Source organism: Xiphophorus hellerii, chromosome 2 (assembly GCF_003331165.1).
Source record: "Xiphophorus hellerii strain 12219 chromosome 2, Xiphophorus_hellerii-4.1, whole genome shotgun sequence".
Classification (NCBI taxonomy): Eukaryota; Metazoa; Chordata; class Actinopteri; order Cyprinodontiformes; family Poeciliidae; genus Xiphophorus; species Xiphophorus hellerii.
The window spans coordinates 4821429-4837078 of NC_045673.1; positions in this window are offsets into that span (position 1 = coordinate 4821429).

The following is a 15650-nucleotide window of genomic DNA, read 5'->3' on the forward strand; positions in this document are numbered from 1 at the left end:
CATAAAGATTAGTTTTGGAGTCTATTGTATAACTTAGATGTGTAATTTGCACAGTTTTATATGACCGTTTGTCTGTGTCAGCATATATCTTGCTTTTCGTTGTTGGAGCCTTGGGAGTTTGAAATTTATTTATATCGCTTGATCAGTCAACATGGTGTTTATATTTGGGTAGCATTATAATATTTTTATTTCTCATAAAAGTGTATTTATTTGTCTCTTGATCTCCTTTGTAGCCGCTGTGACGGTTGCAACTGCCAACGTTCAAACAGTTGTAACTGACAAACGTTGGTGTTTGCTGTGTGTTGTAGATGGAGTGTTTTGTTCAGTTTGGTTATGTTAATTTAGTTAATTTGTTTTGCTATTATCCTATTTGAGGATTTTATTTTATTTTATTTCTTTGTGGAAACTCCGGATGTTGTTGACTGAATTTGAATTGTATTGTAATTGTATTTATTTAATTCAGAATAAACGAGCTCTGCCAGAGTAACTTTGTTTCAACTCGCTTCCTCTGTGATCCACAGATATTGGTCGCACAGGATTCAGTGCCTGTGCACCACTTGGTACTGGCTCAGATTCCCCTAGGTCTGGTGCCAGTAACACAATAAGAATAAATATAATAGGATTTATTTTCTTTTCACTTCTTATTTAGGAAATATTTTTGTGCTGTTGCAATAGCAGCATCCATTTTAATTCACAGCTGCTATGGCTGCCGAAGCAGGTGTCAATCACAGCGGGCCAACTCACCCAAAGCCTCGAGTGGCTGGAACTCATTAGAAAAAGCTGACCGTGTTTTGGTGCTGTCATAGTTTGTTCATCCAGAGACCCAATATGAGACATTCCTCGGGGCGGAGAGAGGTTAATCAGAGGTTAATCTGTGTAAATCGGCAGTAGCCATGTTTGGAGGCATTTTATGTAGTTTCTACAAGTGTGTGTCCATAATACAATATATTTTGTGTTTTAGAAAGATAATTTGTGTATTTTGTAACTCTGAACATTTTTTGTTTTCTCACTTTGTAAAAGCTATGGTTAAACTAAGCTAAGTTTTCGGTTAAACTAGTGATTTTTATCATGTTGCTATCTTTTACCTTAATTAACATTACAAGTAACTGAAACACAAGACTGGAGTAATGGGAAGAATGTTACCCAATATGGCTTAGGCTTAGTAAAGCCTTTTGGGTGTAGAAGACAAGAATGTGACTAATATGTTATGTAGCCTGTTAATATGATGTATACTTTGGATTGTAATTTGTATTATGTTTGTTTACTTTGTTTTGTAGAACCACACACACATACTCAAACCCTCCTAAATCTACCAAGATTTACCTAAATCTGCCAATTAAAGAACCAGACAATGTTCTGTCCTTGTCACTTTGGTCATTAAATTTCAATGACAATTTTATTTATTCTTAATAGGAAATGTTAAGCACAAAGTATTTTTCTTATAATTTTAATTTCATTGTGAGCAGAGCTATAGACATCTATAGACATTTTTGACTCAAACTCATGTATTTGTTTTATTTTAGAACATTTATGATTTTTTTTCTAGCAACTTTTGGACTTTTCAAATTCAGCGATTTTGAAAAGTCATGTTTTGTTATCTTGCATCCTGCATCCAGGCACTGTGGCATTTTGATTCATCTTAGTTTCTTCTCTTATTTTGAAAAACTGAAGGCATGTGGAGACAGATTTGTTAGCACACCTGGTGAAGACGTGTAAAAAGCCACTTTATGTGTTGGAATCAACCAGTCGTTTATTGCAGCAGCAACGTCTCACTCTGCACTGCAAAAACTTCTTACCAAGTATTTTTGTTTAGGTTCTAGTGCAAATATCTTAGTTTTATCTTATTTCAAGTGCACCAACTTACAAGTAACAGAGGCGGGTCCTTACGCGGAGGCAGGTCCTGACTCGGAGCCCGGTCCTGACTCGGAGGCAGGTCCTGACTCTGAGCCCGGTCCTGACTCGGAGGCAGGTCCTGACTCGGAGCCTGGTCCTGACTCGGAGACAGGTCCTGACTCTGAGCCCGGTCCTGACTCGGAGGCAGGTCCTGACTCTGAGCCCGGTCCGGACTCGGAGGCAGGTCCTGACTCTGAGACAGGTCCTGACTCGGAGCCTGGTCCTGACTCGGAGCCTGGTCCTGACTCGGAGCCTGGTCCCGACTCTGAGGCAGGTCCTGACTCTGAGACAGGTCCTGACTCTGAGGCAGGTCCTGACTCTGAGACAGGTCCTGACTCTGAGGCAGGTCCCGACTCGGAGCCTGGTCCTGACTCAGAGACAGGTCCTGACTCGGAGGCAGGACGAGGCTCAATGTTTGGTTCCCTCTGAGACGGTTTTTGCCTCTGATAATCATCTGAATCCTCTGAATCGTCTCCACAACAGACAACATATTGAAAGCCCTTCCATGCTTTTCTAAGATAGTCTTTGCGAAGGTTAACTTTCCTGGGACGTGCCAGGGTTCTTCTGAAACATTGTATGACCTTGTAAATAACTATTGGGTTGTCACTTCTTGTCATTTTGAATAGCAGTTCTCGAACTACATCATCATTGCCACAGAGAAGTTGAAAAATGTCTTGGCAGTGTTTCCTTTCCATCTCGTCAAAAAAACAAAATCGATGTCCATTACTGCTTCCCAGAGTCTTGGAGCAAGCTTTCTTTGGACCGGTTCTGTGTGCTTCCTTTTGTAATGTCCATAACTTGATCTATAACTAGACTTGTAAATCAATCTCCAAAGAATTTTTTGTACCTTATATCTTCTTTCTTCTTCGGTGCCACGTTTGAAACCCATCTTCTTGGCATCCCTCAAAAACTCTTCAGGGTTCATGTCTGCCTTAGTATAATCCTCACTCAGGCACTTTTCATCCGAGTACAAGTCCTCTGTAGGGAAAAAAGTCTTAATGAACTTTTCCTTTGTAAATGCAAACCTTTTCTTTGGAGGAACAGGATTCTCCAGGTGACATTTGAAATTTTCCACAATAACTTCATGTCCCTCTGGGTAATCAAGTAGTGCAATGAAATGCAGCCCAGAAGCAAAGTGGAAAGAATCACTAGCAATACTTTGAAAAATTCGTTCACTGAGTTCTTCCAACACCTCAGAGAGCACGTCCACATTTAACTCTCCGGTTCTTTTCAAAAGCAAGAGCAAAATTCTCCTATGTTCTTTCTGAAATATTTCCTTGACAAGATGCAGAGTTGGTCCGTCCGCAGATTTTTTGATCACTTTCCAAAGCAGTTGGCTGAGAAAATCTTTCTTCCTGTAATCGGAGCTTCTTGGACAAGGATGGACTCTTCTGGAGAAGGTTTTTTTGATTTTCGTCCAGAAAGAGTCCTTAGGTCTCAAATTAACCTGACTCTGTGCGCTTTCTTCAGTCATCTTTGTTGAGGTGAGGTAAGACCAAATGAATTTTGTTTACTGACCAGAGAATTAGCTGATCAGCTGGTCGTGTCACGGATCCTATGACATCACAGAGTCATCCTTAGAAGGTCCTCCTGACACAGACATCATTTGAAGTCATGCTGATGACATCATTGTCAGCAGCATGGCAACTGTTGCTAGGGGTAATAATAGCACGCAGTGAGCATTATTATGAAATAAAAGAGAATCTGTGGGCACTAAATCATTATTCCCACAAGTCTGAACTGGAAGTGATCCGCTGGAACCATTGGTCCCTCCACTTTACCGCCCGACCCATTTTTATTTGTTATTTGGGTTCTATCTCCTAACAGGTATAGGGCAAGTGTCAATGGGACCACTACATCCAACCAGTTACTCAGCAAATCCACCACTTTAACCCAGAAGAGTTTGACCATTTTGTAGTCCAATATTCAGTGTAAAACTTTTCATCTGCTCCCCTGCAGGAATCCGCTGCTAATGAACTGTAGATGTTTGCTCGGTTCGGTTTGATCGCAGTCACGAGGTCATATTTATATATTTTTCTGTATATTTTACAAAGTGCTTCTCTGCCACCTAGTCATCCAGGCGAAGTCGTGAAAATGTATATTTTCTCATGGTGACTCACTAGTCTCAACACCTTAGGCGCTTTCAACGCCACGCAGGCGCACAGCAGATCGGACAGCGACACCAATCGAGTCTATCAACGTCAGCTCAGGTCCTGGGAGTAGATCTAATTTTTAATACAGATTTTATAGTTAGAGGAACTTAAAACAAAAATTCAGCATCAATGTAAAATTCCAAATATATTGAAGGGGTCATGAAATGTTTTTTTAAAAATTTACTACCAAGTCAAATTGTATTGGTTACCTTTTACTACCTGGTCTTAATTTGAGCTAATTTAATTTACTACCTTTTACCCAGAAACCCTGTTACATGAGGCAAGAAGCTTCTGACCCACTGTAAAAGTTTATAAACCATTGATCTACTTTAACACGCCTGATTAGCGCACCATTCTGTCCTAACATGCATCAAATTTAACGCTGGCGGAAACACAAGCTAAAATGAAACAAAACCAAAATAAAAAAAGAAACAAAGGAGTAAAGCGATGTTGGGGAGGTCGGGGGATCTGTAAATAGAGTTTTTTATCCCCCTCGCCCCCTCTTACTATTTTCCCATAAATATTCCCCCAGTCCAACAGTCATGTCTCCCCCCAACCCCCGTGCCCTCTCGTCCCCTGGTGGTCAAACCCAAAATTACAGATGTCTAGGCCTGTCGCGATAAACGATAAATCAATTAATTGTATGATAAATTAAAACGATCGACGTCATTTTAATTATCGGCATTATCTTCTCTTCTGACCTTTTTCTCTTTCTGTTAATGACACTGAATGAAAAAAGGCTCAACTCCAGTGCTCTCCACTGACTCCTCCCTTCCTCATTTCCTTAATGTAAAGCCCAGCGCACACGACACGATCTTAGAGCTGTCGGCCGATTGTCGGCCCATTTTCAAAACCTGACAGACCACACATTAGCCGACAGAAATCCTAGGTATAACGGTTCGATCGGGTTCGTTCCTGCAGTGTGGTGTCCAACAATGGGAACAAAATAATGGCTACAAGTTCAGTTAACTAATTTTAAAACCAGGCATTAATCAATGCTTTACTACAATCTACCTGCAATGCATGTGGCTAGTGTCAGCGTAAAGTCCTGACCAAATGAAAATCATTATAACCTATTTACGTCACGTTAACGAAGAACAGCTGAAAAGTTACCGGGTTTATCAACTGCGGTAGCAATTTCGCTCCAACTCCTCCCCTTGTCATTTCTATATTCTTTGCATGTTGAATAAACATTAATGTTGTTTCCACGTATCATCTCCGATGTCCCCTGGACTTCGGGTTGCGTCGTGTCAGCTGTTTGGGATTCCCCTCCGTAATTTCCCCTCAGAAAACACTGAGGAGAATCCGCGCTTTCTGATTGGCTACCTGTCACATTCAACAGGCTGCGTTAAGATCCCAGTCGGAGAAAAACCTCTGATTTGGATCGGAGCGGCAACGACGATCTACCGTAACACACCACATAATCTTAGGAAGAAAAACGTTCTAAGATTGTTGTAAGGGGAAAAATAGGAGCAAAAAATCATGTAGTGTGAACTATTGCATCAGGTAGTCGATGTGCCCATCTTCTCTATTTAAATCTAATTATTACTGAAGGGCAACATAATATACAGACTTCATAATCTGCACTCTTTTGGTTGAATGCAGTATTTATTTCCACTTTGGCTTTATGTTGTTTAGTTTTTTTTCCAGTACATTTTTTGTTAATGGAGACTGAGAATCCATTTTATTTTTGGTTGTTTTGTTTATTTTGCTTATCAGTTCCAGTGTTTAATGTTCTTTTGAAAATAAAGTGTATCTATCTTTGGCAAGAAATCGCATGCATTATTAAGTCATTTTCAGTGTAAAAAGGTCTTCAAACAATATTATCGTTTATCGCAATAATTTTTGAGACAATTAATCGTTCAGCTAAATTTGCTATCGTGACAGGCCTAGGTTATATTAAACAATTGAATTTAATTTACTTGACAAATTGTGCTCTACTCCTTCCCCTTTGTCTTTAAAAAAAAAAATTCAACAGCCATGTTGTAGCAACACCAAAGCACTTTGTCAGAGGAACCTAATAAACATTTTAAATAACCATAAAAATAAATATCAATCATGTTCTAAATAAATTATATTAATAAAATCATATTCACATTGAAACTTTATCGTCTTTTTACTTACCATGTCTTATTTCAAAGTAGAGGAGAAATCCGATAAGCAACGTTCACAGTCTTGTTGAAAATGGAGGCTTGTGAAGAGGGGCGTGGCTTCTTCCAAGTTTGGTCTTTAACCCAACCACTGACCCAACACAGGTATTCAAGCTGTAGAGTTCCAGTACATTTCTGACCCAACTCTTGAGTTATGAATTTTGACCCAAGATTTGGTCAAACTAACCCAACCTATGACCCAACAGCTTCTACCCAGAAATTGGGTTATGAAAATAACCAGCATTTTTTACTGTGTACTAAAACATGTCAGGAGCTCATTATTGGACCAAAATAATCCACTGAAATGCAAAATCTCCAAAGCGCTGATCATTTATTGACTGGGGTTTTTTTCATCAAAAACGGATATCGGGCTACAAGATTCAAGTTTTAGCTAATAATTGGTGTTTTCCATGAAGTTGTGATTAATGAGACCAAATACATGAGTATATATATAAACATAAATATATATATGTGTGAAAATTTTAAATGTACTTAGTCATGTAGTCAGGAAAACTTCTGTTACCTTGTTTTTGCACTGGACCTGTTGGACGTGTTGTATACTGTTCCCCTTTCTGCTTTGAGATGATCTCTCTCCTAATTTGCATTTGATGTAAGTCAGTGATGACAGTGATACAACAATAAATATCTTGAAGTAAGCTTTGTGCTGCTTGTCTTTTCTTCTTTTATACGTTGCACCAGAAGAACAAATGTTTTTCTGATACGGTTAGAAATTCCACAAATCACAATTTCAGCTAAAACTCAAAATAAACCACACCAGCGTTCTCTGGCATTGGGTTCTGCTGTCTGACGGCCACATTTACCATGGCTGCTGAAGGTTTTTGTTGTTCACAGGTTGTCCCGAGGGTCACTGACAAAGACACGCATTTTTGCACACATACTTAAGATCAATTTCTATCTGTTGTATCCCACTAGCCTGGAAAAAACCAGTTCCTTGATTTACGCTTTGCTTCATACACGGGGTCTAGACCCTCGGCTACTGAGAAATGATTGTCTAATGGAGGTGTGAACTTCAAGTTTCAAAGAGTTAGATTACGATACCCGATTGCTAGCGTTTGGCCGTGACGTATAAAATGTGCCAGCTCAATCATGAAGCCTACCGGAAAATGCAAACCATCCAAAATAGAAATGCCAAGCCAAATGGCATCTTTACAAGGAATAAAATGTCTTGAACATTCTTCTTGGTCTGACTTTAATTTCTCAATGCTAGGAGAAATGGCCAACACAGACTGAAAGACTTTGTTCACTGCAGAGTCAGCGAACAAAGCTACAAGCAGATTATAACACTAAAGGAGCCCAGAAAATCGATATCATCGTTCACAACTTCACCTTCTGTTCGCCGATTGGCCTGGTTGAAATCCTACTGGAGAAACCCAGGTCAATGGGAGAAATCTTAGACAGAGTACTGAAGGGAGATGAGAATCAAGCTGAATTGCATGGAAAGGCATTTGCCCAGCTAGTCTTTCACATTAGGCTGATGGGGTAACAGGTCCAGAAAGGAACCACAGACATCCCTCCCAGGTCAGACTAGACACATAGACCATCTTCATCAGTCCCTTTTAAATCCTGCATCGTATTCAAAAACAATCTAAATATTATTAATAATAATGTCACCAAAAGCTGCTAATGCTGGTCATCTGACAGAGACATAAGAGAGAAGCTACTATTCTTTTAAAAACAGATATAAACATTTATTTACCAGTTTGTTTAATAGTTAAAATACAAGAAAAGTGAAAAACCACCAGACTCATAACCAGTTTACAGGAGAGCATAGAAATGTACTTATTTATCTCCTTCCCGGCTATCAGCAATGTGGGCTGCTGTTGGTGTCAAGCTCTCAATTACACAGAAAAAGCTGGAAGACATTACATTCTGTCTATTACTTACATTTCCGCACCATACAGAACAAATGTGTTCGAGTGGGTTGTTTACAACCCATCAAATATGGAGCGGCAGCATAATTTCTTTGGGATCATTCTTTATTCTATATTTAGAATATATATCTGTCTTTTGCAAAGATTTTTAAAATGGAAAAGCTCTTAATAGCCACCATGTTTTTTCCCTTGTCTTTTGGCATCGGATACTTGATAACGACTGGAGTGAGAAAAGTTGTCAACACACTATTTCCTGGTGTTGAATTTGATACGAGTCACTCTGAAGACGAGAGCATGGACTATGATGTTTAACTTTTTAATGCTTCTCTGGCTGGAAAGCAAAATTCACAGCATGGAGAAAACTCAGAGCAAACAGAGTTTTCAGAAGAGGATACACTTGAAGAAACTTCCCCAGCTGGGGAAATTTGTGGTGAAAAGACAGTTGAGTCTAAAGAGTCAACCTCTGCTTTAACAAAAGCAGCTTTAGAAGACTGGACCCATGAAGAGAAATCTGTCCCAGGGAACAATTTCTCTGTGCCCAAAGAAGAAACTTCCCTGGCTGGGGAAGTTTACAGTGAAAAGAAGCAAACTTCAGAGGTTGAGTCCAAAGACTCAACCGCTGATCTAACGAAAGCGCCATTAAAAGACATGACCCATGTCGTAAGAGACAATTACCGCAAATCTCCCAAGGTCCAAAGACCTATCTTACCCGGTTGCAACATTTGCAACGAGGTGGAAAGACGTCGCGCAGAAATGAGAAAACGTTCGCGCAGACGTCACACAGAAAAATCTTGTTGCACCGCATTTTGAATGACACCATGTTACATCTGTCACGCTCCTCCTGATTTCGTCTTGGTCCAGTCTGTTGTCCAGATGAACACCGAGGTGTTCATATTGTTCAACAACCATCACTTCTTCTCCCATCTATAAACTCAACCTCTGCTTTAACAAAAGCAGCTTTAGAAGACTGGACCCATGAAGAGAAATCTGTCCCAGGGAACAATTTCTCTGATCCCAAAGAAGAAATTTCCCCGGCTGGGGAAGTTTACAGTGGAAATAAGCAAACTTCAGAGGTTGAGTCCAAAGACTCAACCTCTTTAACTAAAGCAGAGGTTGAGTTTTTAGATGGGAGAAGAAGTGATGGTTGTTGAACAATATGAACACCTCAATGTTCGTCTGGACAACAGACTGGACCAAGATAGGTCTTTGGACCTTGGGAGATTTGATGGAAATTGCGTTTGATTTAATCTTGTTCCTCCTGAAATCAGCAATCATCTCCTTTGTTCTCTGGTGCTCAACCTCTGCTTTGTGATTGCACTGTTGCCTCGCAGCAAATAAAGTTTTAGGTTTGAATCCCGGCCTGGTTCTTTATGCATGGGGTTTGCATGTTCTCCATGTGCATTAATGGGTTCTCTCCGGGTGCTCCGGCTTCCTCCCACAGTATAAAAAGACTTTGTGCACACTAGATAATAAATGGATGATGGAATTTTTTTTTTAAATTAAATTACATTTTATTAAGTTGTTTTTCCAATTAAATTCTTGATTAATATGGGTTGTTGCTATGTTGTTGTACGGTGTTTTAAGATCTTGATCAATGTTCACTTTTTTTTAACTTTGAGCCCCTGCCCCTCCAAAGGTCTCTGCACGGCCCTGGTCTGCACCTGTTTATATCTATATTCAGAGTGATAGCTGCAGCATGAACCATGATATGCTAACTTTTGGGAGTCATGACAGAAAAAAACACCCCCTAATGTTTTATCCTACAGTCGCAAGCGTAAACAGGCGACGTTTGCTCTACTCTGCTGGTACTTTAACTAGAAATGTGCTTTAATTGGGAAAGACTCATGTCTTCCTTATGTAACCCACAAGAAAGGTTACTTTAAATTCACCTGATAATAATAAATGGCAGATAAATTAATTTACTTCAATGACTAATACCAATTCTATACAATTACAAAGAAAGTTGGGCTGAATCAGAAGATTTTAAATTCTAGGGAGCTTGGGTGTGAGTAACAACAGGCTCACAGGCTATTCTTTATTTGTTTATAAGAAAGAATAGAATTTAATATAATAACAATTGTGGATCCAAATTTATAAACAAATCAAAATTGCGCGCTTTTTAAAGAGAAAATAAAATAAAATACAGTCTTTTCCAATGTGTCCGTCAATTCAATGTTTCACAGCTAGTGACCAGTCGGTCACTGTCTACCGGTTCTCTTGATTGTCTGGACTGGGGCTCGCCATCCAAGTTCAGATGAGGATGATCATCGGGTCTCTGGGCACCACAGGCCAAAAATTGCACCATAACATGGAAAAAATAAAGACCTGACCTGGAACAAGGCCAAAGTAAAACATCTTAGGATATAAAATGCCAATATCAATAAAGTTTAAGCTATAATTAAAGAGATCTTTCATACTTTCTCAGGTTTTTTCATGTTGTACAATATCCAAGTCATCAGAATACAATGTTATCAACACATCAGCAAAACTAAAAGAAAATTAGCTTATATGTGGTAAAGGAAAATAATAATAATAATATATTTCAATCTAAAAGTGCCAATGAAGAACATCTACAACACTAGAAGTTCCCTGCAATGCTAACGGAAAAGCACTGACAAAGCAGTTAACTGTTGAAATACCAGAACATGTACTAATAGAAAACAAGTACATCTACACAGAGAAAAATACAACACCCACAATAATAATAATACAAAATCTTACAATAAAAAATAATTTTTAATAAATTTGATCAGATATTACGTATTTTAGCTCATTTTCACCGAGTTTACTGAGCCAACTGCCGAGCGCGTGCGGTGACTCACCGATGCTACCAACGGCTTTTTCCGGGCTTCAGTCGCTCACAAAGGAAAACCCTCCGAGATCTAACAAAAACGGATTTACTATTTTGAATTATATATTTTGCGAATTTATATTAATATTGTTTTTCTTGCCGATTTCCAGATTCATCAAATTTCGACAAGCTCTTCACGGAAACAACCGTCACCTGTTAGCTCTCAAGCGTGTCTGTCGCGTTCCGAGTAGTGATGTGTCGGTCGCGAACGATCCGGCTCTAAGAGCCGGCTCTTTGAAGTGAACGATTGGAACCGGCTCCACAATGGGAGCCGTTTTAGGATCCTATTTGGGAGCCGGGTTTTTTTCTACAGTATATCGCTGTCTCTCCGCCTCCCTGTCGTTGTGCTTGTGCTCTGCAAGTGCCAGAGCCGATAGTTTTTCCCCACATCGTTTTTTTTTTTGTCCTGCGGTGCCTCGCTGTCTCTCCTCCCCCTTCTCCCTCTCCTTGCTCATTTTGCTCTTCTGCCAGTGCTAGAGCTGAGAGTTTTTTCCCTCGGTCGGTCCACTGCCCTCATGTCAAGCGTGTGCTCCACACATCTGACCAATCACACACAGTTTCAATTAATAATGTGGCGGGAAAACACTGAAAGAAAAGTTTATCTCCACTTTTTTTGTGGAAACGGCAGGCAATTGGCCAAGCTGTATAGCGTTCGTCGGCAGGTGTTTATGTACAGACTCTCACTCAGCGGTCAAGAAGCACAGAAAGAAGGGGATCAGTGTGAGAACTGAATAGGTGAAAATAAATAAGTGACAGAAAACAGAGCAAGATTTAGACTCATTTTAATGCTACATCAAGCTCCAGGGCAGAGTGCAGACTGTGCAAAGTCAGCATTTCCTATCGTGCAGGCTGACAAACAACCTGCACAGGCACATGCGGACATCACACGCATCGGTATTGCTATAGCATTGTTATGCGGCATTTTTACTCATCATAAGTGCTTAACAATGTCAATAATGAAACAAAATATTATAAAATTAGGTTTAAGCTATTAATTAATTAATAATGTCAAAAATATATATGGGGAGCCGTTTGAGAGCCGAAAGAGCCGGCTCTCCACAGTAAGAGCCATTAGAGCCGCATCTCGAAAAGGAGCCGAAAATCCCATCACTATTCCTCAGGTTTGACATAGATTGCTTCGACGTGGACAAGTTCTTGATAGCCGGCAAACACTTCTTGCACTGCACGGTTAAATTTGAGCCGTTTTCACATATGTAAATGAAATGCTCCTTATATTTCCAGTGCTGGAAGGCTGTCATTTTTGATGCGCTGCTTGAGCTGAAATGGAACCGTCCGCTCGCTTCCTGTTCCTCCAGGAGGCTCCGCCAGCACAGGATGGAGCATCAGTGGCATTGCGGCTGGTAAATATGATAGAGACAAGGAGCCGCAGCGGGAAACGGCGATATAGGGCGCAAAGCAATAAAAATATCATTACATATTTCACAAAGGTTTTTGTTCTTATTTTTTTAAAAATGTAACTAAATTTGTAATTCTTAATATTTTCGGAAGTAACTGTAACTGAATTACATATTTTCTCATTGTAACTGTAACTGAATTAGTTACTCTTTTTTTGTAATTAAATTACGTAACGTCGTTACATGTAATCCGTTACTACCCAACACTGCTTACAACCTTCTGGTCACAAGACGACCACTCTACCCACTGAGCCACAGTCGCACTAAAAAAGCCACTGCATGATCCTTTTGCTAATCTTCTTTAAAATACAGATTTAAACAGTTTAAAAGCTACAATTCAGTGCAATTTAATATAAAAAGTGAGTAGAAACGGTAAACTAAAGGACAAACCATAAAAGCACAAGTACAGTGGAAATAAACAGAAATCATTACTATCAAAAGAAGAAATTTTAACTCTTAAATCAATACGTTGCTATAAAAATTGAGCCCAGTGTTGCTGCGGCGCTAAAACAGCGAAGGGAAAAGTGCTAACGTACGGCTAATTCAATTAATTTTAAAGTTTAACAATAAAGCTGCACATGTTTGGGGTTTCTTCAAATCTTTGGGGGCAATTTGCAGTGACCAACTGACCTGACCTACATGTTTTAGGAGATGTGGGGGGAACCGGAGCACCCGGAGAAAACCCATTCAAACACGGGGAGAACATGCAAACTCCACACAGATGGTCTCTGTGAAGACGCAGCGCTAACCGCTGCACCACCGTGCTGCCCACGTTTTTTCCAATTGGGTTGGGAAGGGATCTATTTTCTAGTTTGTCAATGGGGGATAAAACTTTAACGTTTTAAAATTTAAATTTGACGGAGCGTGGCCTGGCGCCCCGTACACAGAGGCTACAACCTCCGTGAGTTTGATTCCTCTTTTCCTCTCTTGCTCGTCTTTCTCCTTCTCTGAAAATCAAAATCCAGGACATTAGACATGTTCTTGACTGTCTTCACTCTTTAGTTTTGTCTTTTTTGGCTTCTGCCATCGCAGAGTCTTCCGTACTCTTTTCCAAAATGAAAATTTAGATCTTTTCTTCTTACCGTCCTGCATGGCTTTAATTTCCGGATTGTCCAAATCCTCCAGGACGGTTTCTCCAGCGATCTCTGTCTCTTTTGTGGATTCCGGATCCGTGGAAGAACCTGATAAAGTTTCTCCTGAGATTTTCTCCTCTGAATCAACCTCTTGACTAAAGATTTTAACCGGGTCCACTTGGCTCTGTGAATCTTCCTCCTCTTGGGAATCTGTGATGTCTTTTTCTTGTATATCTTCTTCCTCAGGTCTCAGAGTGTCGAGCAGCAGGAGATCCTCTTTCGCTCTTTCCAAATCGTTTTTCACACTCCTGATCTCCTGCTGGTATTTCTCTGCTTGCTGTTTAAATGCAGTGACTTCATTTTTATACCGACAGTTGAGCTCTTGGTACAAACCGTTGACCTTCTCCAGCTCAGCCTGGGCACTGCTTTCCTTGTCTTGAAGGAATTTAATTTCTGTTGCTGCGTTTTGTTGGAGGACGGCAAACTCAGCTCTCATTGTGTCCAGACTCGCCTTGTCCTTCTCTGATTTCTCTAGATGTGCTTTTCTCTCTTGCTGTATTTGCTTCTGGTAGGTTTCAACCTGCTGCTTTAAATCCATATTGTCTGTTTGAAACCTACCTTTTAGCTCCTTGTGCGAAACATGAACCTGATCCAATTTCTTTAGCATCTGCTTCTCTCTCTTTCTCAGAATTATGATTTCTCTTCCCATTTTCTGGAAGAGCTCCTCCTTCTCAGCTCTCAGGTTGTTGACTAGCTTCAGACTCTCTTTCTATGTTGGCGTCTTTCTCACGTTTCACCTCCTGCCTCACCAGAGAAATATCTGCTTCATATTTACAGTGCAGCTCCTTGTAGGAAGTCTGGAGTTGGTCCAGTTCTTCTTGGACAGCCTCAGTTTTCTTTCTCTCAGCCTGTATTCCAGTTACAAATGCTTCCCGGCTGAGGAGGTGGGCCACCTTTAACTCCTCAAACTCTTGCTGCAAGGTCTTCTCCTTCATGTTTTTCACACTGTTATAAAATTTGGAAGCAATGTCTGCAGCGTAAAGTTCTGCTGGATCACTGGACATCTCTTCCCTCTCTTCTCTCTCTAGTCTCTCCAGTTCCCTCTGTGCCTCTTCGGCCTCGTTGATAAGAGTTTCTCTGAGAGCTTCCTGCTGTTTTAGTCTGAGTTCCATCTCTTCCAGTTTGGCCTCCAGCTCGGCCGGGTTTTGGTCGTCTTCTAACCTCCCCTTGCAACAAGACTTCAAATCCTCAAAGTCTTGTTGCAAAGGCTTCTCCTTCATGTCTTTCACATTGTTATGAACCTTGGAAGCAGTGACTGCAGCGTAAAGTTCTGCTGGTTCACTGGACATCTCTTCTCTCTCTAGTTCTCTCTTTGCCTCTTTGACCTCATTAATAAATCTTTCTCTGAGATCTTCCTGCTGTTTTAGCCGGAGTTCCATCTCTTCCAGCTCCGCCTCCAGGTCGGCCATGTTTTGGTTGTCTTCTGACCTAGCGCTCTCCATTTCCAGACTGGAGTCCAGTCTGTGGGTTTCCTCATCTAAGATATCCAGATGTCCATACCTTACTGTACCATCCCAACATTTGTACAGTGTTCCTCTTCAATTCGCACCTGTATAGTCCTATCTACAGTGGCTCTGCACATAAATGCATTTCCCTAGGGGTAATTTATTTATTCTGCTGCACATATCTATCAACCATCTTTCCTTACCCTAGCTGTGAATAACTGCATTTTATCTCTAAATACTGCATGCTGTACAATCTGCACACGTTGCACTTGATTAGATGCCAAACTGCATTTCATTACTTCATACATGTGCAATGACAATGAAGTGCTCTAGTTTAGTAATAAATAAGCAAAGTAAGACTTTTACATCACATTTTATTTTTCTTGATTTTTTCTTTCTAATTTTACTTGCTTGTAAAATTAAACACGGCACAATACAGTGCATCAAGAATTAAGATGGACGATGGGTCCCGAGTATCAGATGGACTAAACGTGCCTTTCAGAAGAACGCCTGGATGCTTCCTCTGAAAAGAGGGAGAGAAAAAAGATAGAAGAAAAATATACTATAATTAATAATTATATGTTCAAAGTAGCATTAATTGGGGCCTGCCCATAGCAATGCATAAGGAGAGTAGTGACTGACTTGCGAAGCAAGTTATAAAATTCCACAAGCTAATGACTACTATTTAGCTAAGCTTAGCATTGATGCTAATTTCTAG